Consider the following 8212-nt stretch of genomic DNA (forward strand, 5'->3'; position numbering starts at 1 on the left):
GCTCCGTGCTCGGTGTAAGCTCCTATAAGTGTAGGCTCCAAGAAGCAGTCCCCGCGGGCTCAGTTCCGGGAGCCGGAATTTGGCCGCTTAGTGCTTGGTGTATGCTCTGATAGGAGTAGGGTCCAGGAAGCAGCCTCCGCAGGCTCCGCAGCCCTGGGCCAGGGCGGTTCCGGGACGGTTCCGGGAGCCGGAACTCGGCTGCCCAGCGCTCGGTGTTCGCTCCGATAAGATCAGGTTCTAAGAAGCACCCAGGCACTGAACCCTAGCAATCTGTCTGCAAGCCACAGGCGAATTGCAGCCTGAAATTACCTGTTCTAGAGTCACACCTTTTTATGGCCAAGTTTTGTGTGTAGTATGACACTATTTCTGAGTCATGGTACATTTTAACCCTACTTAACACGGCCTCAAAAAGATTTTAGTTTGCCTTCCATTTTGACTTTCTCTTACATTCCAAAGGAAACCTCTTTTGTAGACTGACAAGATTATCAGGAAAAGTACTTTAAAGAATATCTTAATAGCAGATCTACTGTCTTCTAATTAAATTTGTAGAGCTGCCAACCTCCTTTATTAGACAACCTGTAACTGCTGCTCAAGTCTTGTGAGACTAGTCCAGGGCACTTTCTACTCCCCCATACTGCCTGATCTCCCAGGTTAATTCTTTCCTAGATTCATTTACTGGTTGTAGTTTCACATACTTGTCAATAGTGAGGAAAGCAACCTAACTCTGCTAAGTTTCTGTTTCACTCAGGAAACCTGATTTTATATATACCCGGGGAAAACCCAGAGTTAGGGCCTGGACTCTGGGGGTCAGGACTGTGGTTGGGTAGTATTACGGTTTGGATCTGGGATGTTCACCAAAAACTCACATGTTGAAAACATGATCCCCAGTGCACCAAGGTTCAGGGGTGGGGCTTTAGGCAATGATTGGATCATGAGGCCTCTGACCTCATTAGTGGATTAATCCATCAAATTGATAGCTGGATGGAGTATTGAGAGGTGGGATCTAGTGGGAGAAAATAGGTCACTGGGAGTGTGCCCTAGAAGGTTTTATCTTCTCCCTCAGCCCCTTCTTCTCTCTCTGTTTCCCAGCTGCCATGAGCTACCCAGCTTTTCTCTTCCATACCCTTCTGCCATGATGTTCTGCCTCATCTCAGGTCTGGGGCAATGGAGCCAGCCAGCCATGGACTGAATCCTCTGAAACCAAGAGCCAAAATAAATTGTCCTCCTCTAAGTTGTTCTTAGGTACTTTGGTCACCGTGACGAAAAGCTAACTGACACAGGGAGTTGTAAGGGTTGCGTGGAAGGCTTGGGGGCAGTTCTCTAGAAAGCAAGCTGCTTTGAGAGAGTCTGGGGCAGAAGATCCTCTTTTTAAAAGGGCCCTTCCAAAGGGCGGGCCTATGGGAAGAAAAAAATAATAAGAGAGCTTATGCTGGTTTTCTTCAGACTCTTTCCAAGGCTAAAGTCAGCCATGACAGAGAGAGTCCAGAGAGGCAGAGGCAGTGTGTGAAGGAGGGAAGTCAGATCAAACAGGAGGAAAAGAGGAAAGGGAAGACGTAGAAGCTTGTGACAGATAAAATACCCTGAGGGACAGGTGGCTAGGGAAGCGGTGGAAATGCAAACAAAATGGTCACATATCTTATTTTGAAAAAAATCTCTTAAATATAATATGCGGTAACTTGTCTATGGTTTGAGTGTGTCCTTCCACATGCTGGAAGCTTAGTCCCTAATATGGCAATGTTGAGGTAGTATGGAACCTTTAAGAGATGATACTAGATGATTAGTGCACTGGCCACATGCCCTCAGGAGGATTTAACACGTTCTTCTGGGAGCCTCCTTAGTTCCTGCCATATGGTTTGTTATAAGAGAGCAATTGTGACCCCACCCCACTCCCCGGCTTCCTATCTTGCCTTGGGATCCCTCTCACAAGCGCTCCTGCCAGGATGCCATTCACCATGCAGTCTTCACCAAAGCCCAGCTGATGCTAGTACCATGATCTTGAACCTCTAAACTGGGAGCTAAATGGTCCTCTTTTTAAAAAAAAAAAAAGTAACTAGTCTCAGGAATTTTGTGATAGCCATGAAAACAGACTAATACATAATACTACTAGATTTGAAAGTGATTCCTGAATGGAAAAAAAAAAAGACTTCTGCTTTTCCATTTTGTTGTTTTTGTTATCATTGTTTGGGTACAACCTCAAAGAATCTGGGGTGTCTACACTGGACACATTCCCCATTCATCTACGTGGGCTACATAGAGATCATATGGAAGATCACTCCCTGTTACCCCAGGTAAGAAGTTAAGTGTTCAGAATCTTGTGCTGTGATTATAGGGGCCATACCCTCACTTCTGCATTTGTGAATAAAAGGCAGAAGATACAACAAAACTAAGTTTGTGCAGGCTGAGCCTCCAGGATCATTCACCTAGTAAAAGACTGAACCAACAATCCAGCATCTGATCCTTCCTTTCACACCTGCCCATCAGCTCAGCTTGTGGGCACCTGGATTGACAAAGAACACGTGGTGATGTGCAGCTAGAGGTGTACACATAAAGCTGGCCCAGTCTTCCTTTAATGACACACATTCTTGGTTTCAAAATACTTCTGTGTATTCAATGCACAAGGAAGTGTATTTTATGTTGTAAGCAATGATTCTGCACCACCCCCTGCTTTAATCCTCTCTGATGAGACCTCGAATCCCACAGCAGTAGCTCATGTAGCCAGGTAAGCCACAGCCACAAATTGATGGAGCTCTTGTTAAATACTATTTCCTCATCACCTCTTCAAATTTAAGGTTTAAAATAAACATAGGGGGAAGCTGGAGTGGAGATTCTGGAGAAAAATACGATCATAGACAAATGACTAGCGCCAGCTGATTTTCAGATAGTTCCACTGCAAAGACAAGGAATAGAAATGGGCCTGGCAGTGCCAGGCTGATCTCTCAGAAATTTCTAGAATAAGCATTAGTGTCAATGTAAGTAGAAAATACAATGTAGCCAGACAGTTCACTGGAAAAGTTGTAAATCATCTAAGCAGGATAATAAGAAGAATGCATTATTACAACATTCACACTCACGAAATTTGACAAAGTCAAACACTATTCAACCAGCTATTCAAAAACAAAAAAAAAGCCATAGTATCATTTTCTGTGTTGTGTTTTGTTTTGTGGTAATCAACTAGTGGTTTCTTAGGAATTCATTAAATATCCTGCTCATTACAGTTTTCAGTCCATGAATAGTGTTTCTGCTAGATCAATTCTAAAAGCCAGTAATGATTTAATTCTGAATCATGTAGAAAGAAAATATGAGAAAAAAATCACATTTCTTTCAGTTCTGTAGCAATTGCAGCAGGTAAATTTTAAATGTTTAAAAAGTAAAAGGGTTATGAACTCCCATTTTTACCCCGTATACAGATTGCAGCATCACATCAGTTACACATCCACTGTTTTACATATTGCTATACTAGTGTCTGTTGTATTCTGAATCAAAGTGTGAAATATGATATGTCAAGAACTATGTAATGTTTTGAACAACCAACAATAAAAATTAAAGAAAAAAATTAAAAAATAAAAATAAAAAGTAAAAGGGGCAAAGTTATGGCTACTTCATCAGCACGTTCTTTGCCCAGTAAATTTTCTAAAAGTGTCAGATTGTTTGCTGTTGGGAAGGTTCTGATTTTATCAACAGTTCATGAGAAAGCATTTTTGCTCAGGTATCCACAGCTCACCTTTCACCCTGTGCCCGCTCCTCCAACAGCATTCATTCCACAAATATCCACGGGCAGATTCACATTCCAGTCACTCAGAGCAAAAATATCTGGGCAAAGTCCTCTGTCTTCACGCAGCATCACCTCCACACAGACACTCGGGGCATGACATTTCAGAAACAAAAACTGTTTCCATCAGCTTTTAACAATGCAGGTGGACACTAATCTCAAAAATCTTCAAGTATAAACGCATTATGGTTTTATTTCTCTTTTTTTCTTTTTATCATCGTGGTCTTAACACTAAATGGTTGGCCATTAAATAGCAATGAACACAAATAATTATTTTAAGTAATTTTTAACTTATTCAAGAACTACTATGGTTGATACTGAAATTATTACCAAAGAATGCCCTTTGGTATGAAGCCCAGCCAGCGTCCTCACCACATTGTCAATGCTCCCCACTGAAGGCCACGAGCAGATACAAGTCCAGTGCAAGTCCCTAGACTCATCTTGATCTAACATAGGGATAATCAGACCCCAAATTTGTTGTAACCTAATTTTATTCCATCACTCTTCTGATAACTAGGCTTTTTCACCTCACATGTAAGCACTGGTCGCAGTTGTGGGTCTGTAACTGGGTTTCTTCAGGTTCCTAAGTACCAAGTCGTTTAACTTATCTTGTAAACTAGCACTAATAATAAAAATAGCAACATGTCTTTGAGTAAGAGCAACATATTTTTGAATAATAATAATTACACCTCTTTCAAGTGATAATTATAGCAGTAATCGCATTCATGAGCACCTATTTCATGCCAAACAGTTTTTTATTTGTTTGGTTTTAGGTCCTGGGAATTGAACCCAGGGGTGCTTTAACACTGAGCTACTATCTCAGTTCTTTTAAATTTATTTTTATTGTTTTTTATTTTGAGACAGGTCTCACTGAGTGTCCAGAGACAGGATCTTGACCTGTTGATCCTCCTGCCTCAGCCTTCCAAATCACTGGGATCACAGGCATGCATCACCATGCCCAGCTCTGCTAGGCAGTTTTTTTAAGTGATTTTTAAAATTCAATTAATATGTGCCTATGGTGCCCTCCTCACCAGCCTTACATCTGCACTGCCATTGTATGATGGCCAGGAACCTTTGTCCACGAGCAAAAGCCTCCCTCTGCATGGACAGCCTCCTTGATGCTAAGGATCTCTGTCTCTTTATTTTCAAGTCTCGTCTACCTCGGCCTTCCACCTGACCTCAGCACCCCTGATACTTCACTTTGTACCTGCCACTCCACCTAGCCACAGTTTTCCCTGACTCTACCTTCAAGACCCACTGAACTTCAACAACCAGAACCTGCAGCCAGGCGGCTTCCCAGGAAATCCCTCCCCTCATTGGGAAGTTGGGGGAGAGAGTCGCGCTGGCAAGTCCTGAAACATGTCTCTCTGCAGCATTAACGTCAAAACCAAGCACAGCCACTGTGCCAAACTTCACAGTATCTACAGGGAACTCGAGCAACATAATTGGATCCACAGTGATTCCATGTGGAAAGAAGATATAAAAGAGGTGTTTATTGCATCTATTTGAGCAATGTTTTAAAATCATCTTCTTTTAGAATAGGTAGTAAGTACTTTCCTGAAACCCAAAATATAGCAATTAGCATCTGTCAAGTAGTCAACAGAATATAAAATACAGACACATATGATCAAGAAGAATCCAGCTCTCTCTCGGCTGTGCTGAACAAGGGAGGGAAGGTAGAATTAGGATGGGCTTGAGGTCAGGCAGACATGACTTTTAATCTTGCTCTGCCCTTCACGGGCTGTGTGAGGTAAGGAATTTAACTCTGAACCTCCTTCTTCATCTGTGGCATAGGAATGCTGCGACACTTCTTACCTTACAGTGCTGCAATGGGGTCTCAAACTGCCTGAGTTCAAGTGCCTCATCCAGAATGTGGCACACAATATATGCACAGTAATGGGGAGGGTGACAATCATGGTGTTGATGGAGATTACAGTGACAGTGGTGACGGCCAAAACCCACAGCAGTGTGCTATTCAAATCACTGGTAGAGAACACAGGGTTAGAATTTAGTCATTTGCTGGACAAATCTTCAAAAGAAAAGAATGGAAAAGGAGAAAGGAAATGGATGAAACTATTAGAGTTAAGATACCCTAACACCTAGAAGAGGGAGAAGAAACTATAGCATCCTGCAAAAACTTACATTAAGCCTCTGTTCTGGGGCAGACTACTCAGAAAACATACCAAGTCCATTTTGTCCAAACTGGAGAGTCTTTATTTAGCCGGCCAGCCAGTGACTGCTCCCAGCAGGATCCATAACTGTCTCTGCAAGGAACAGCCTTGAGCCTGAGCATTTTAGGGTCTTTAAAGGCAAACACCACAAAAAACACATCTGGTTGACATAGCTGCAATCAAGCAAGGGTACAGAAGCTGAATTGTGCAGTTAGGGAAACAATGCAATGGATACATTGGTATTTCCCACAGGACTTTCCAGGTTGGCATAGCAGCAAGCAAGCAGAAGAGAAGTGGGTCAAAATGACCCTAATTGAGTACGAGTTAGAGAATGGTTACTAAAGCCTAGACAATCATCAATCTCTGACAGGGTACATTGCCCAAGAAAAATGGAAACCAAAGAAAACAATTTTACATTGTATAAGAATTGCCATTTTGTGTTGCCAACATGCTATGCTAAGCAACTATTGATAGGTGCAGAGGTGAGGTGTTCCCATGGGAGAAGCATTTCTTATATGACATGGAGTCTTGGGGTAAAATGGAGTCTGTTTGGTCATTGCCTATATAGCATGGCCCATAACAGCCTCATCAAGGTAATATTTCTCTTCTGAGTCATCATTACAGACCGTATTTAGTACTAGAGTAAATGGCACTGATGACCCTTAGCCCAACAAAGCCTCAGCCTCCCAAGCTGTTGGGATCATAGGTATGTACCACCATGCTCAGCTTGCCCTGTTTTTGTTTTTGTTTTTTAATTTTTTCTTTTTAGATATGCATGACAGTAGAGTGTATTCTGACATATTATACATACATGAAGTATAACATCCCATTCCTGTGGCTGCACATGATGTGGAGATACACTGTTCACCTATTCATATATGAAGATAGGAAAGTTATGCCCAATTCATGCTACTTACTGTCTTTCCTGTTCCCATCTCCCCTCCCTTCCCTTCATTCCCTTGTCTAATCCAGTGAACTTCTATTCTCCCCCATCCCTCCATTGTGTGTTAGCATCTGCATATTGGAGAGAATATTTGGCCTTTGGATTTGGGAGATTGACTTATTTCACTTACCATGATAGTCTCCAGTTCTATCCATTTACTGGCAGACGCTATAATTTCATTCTTCTTTCTGTCTTAAAACACTGTTTCTTGGTGAATTTTACAGTGATTTAAATTAATCACATAAAACTAGAGTTATATACTACCCTATAAACTCAAGTCAAGATTGAGTTGATTTTACAGTCATCCTCTAGCAGGCAGGAAGGAAGAGAGAGAGAGAAGGGAGAAAGGATGGATGGAAGGAAGGAAGGGGAACACAAAGAAAAAGTGTAAAGAATCGGAGCACGGATAAGTACTTAGAATGATGTTTATTTTAATAACAAAACCAGAATGTGATCTATATACAAGGTGAGATGTAAAAGTCTGGGTCTATTCTATCTTGACATTTTTGAGGCAGAAACTCCAAATGCCATCAAATCATAACCACAGAAGACAATCCTCATGAGAATTCTGCGAAAGGAAGTTGAGTAATATGTTGGAACAGATGATGGCTTTTTCAGCCTCCCACAACACCAAATCATGGAAAGCTTTCAGAGGTTGTCTGTATAAATAAAATATGAATATCCAAGTTCAGAGTTCCCTTTGTGCAAATAATGTTTATCTTTGTTTATGTGAAGAATTGGCAATCAAAATATGAGTTAAGGTTGGCCATTCCTTCCATACTGTGTCTGGTTTTCTTTGTCAATGAGAGAGAGGGAAAAAAAAAAAAACACCAAAGTTCAAAATGTGTTATTTCATTAAAATCAGCTACCCAGGCCCCTCCATACTTTTGTTGCCTAAAACAATTTGACTCTGCTGTTCATAACCCAGATCTGTTTAACCCTCAGATGCATATCCTCCATGTCCTGGCCCTTCAGTTACAAAACCACATCAAAAATCTCAATGCAGAGTTTCATTTATGCTAATTTCATATAAAGCAACAGTATAACATAACTTCCAACAAATGCTCTATATTAAGAGAAGTACAGTATTCAAATGAGAGAGCTGTTGGTCTTTGTTTCTTGGGGGGGAGGCCACACCTATGATACTAAAGTATTACACCTCTTAAAAAGTTTAAGAATTCAACATAAGATATCCATTTCTCCTATTCCTATGTTCAGAACCAGTTGAAAAATAAGGCTAATCAGAGACCTGAACAGGCAGGTTAAACTGTCCCCTTTATTACTGGTAAATTATTGGAGAAAATGATGTGAGACACCAACTCCCTACTC

This window comes from Marmota marmota, unplaced genomic scaffold (assembly GCF_001458135.2).
Source record: "Marmota marmota marmota unplaced genomic scaffold, marMar, whole genome shotgun sequence".
NCBI classification, from domain to species: Eukaryota; Metazoa; Chordata; class Mammalia; order Rodentia; family Sciuridae; genus Marmota; species Marmota marmota.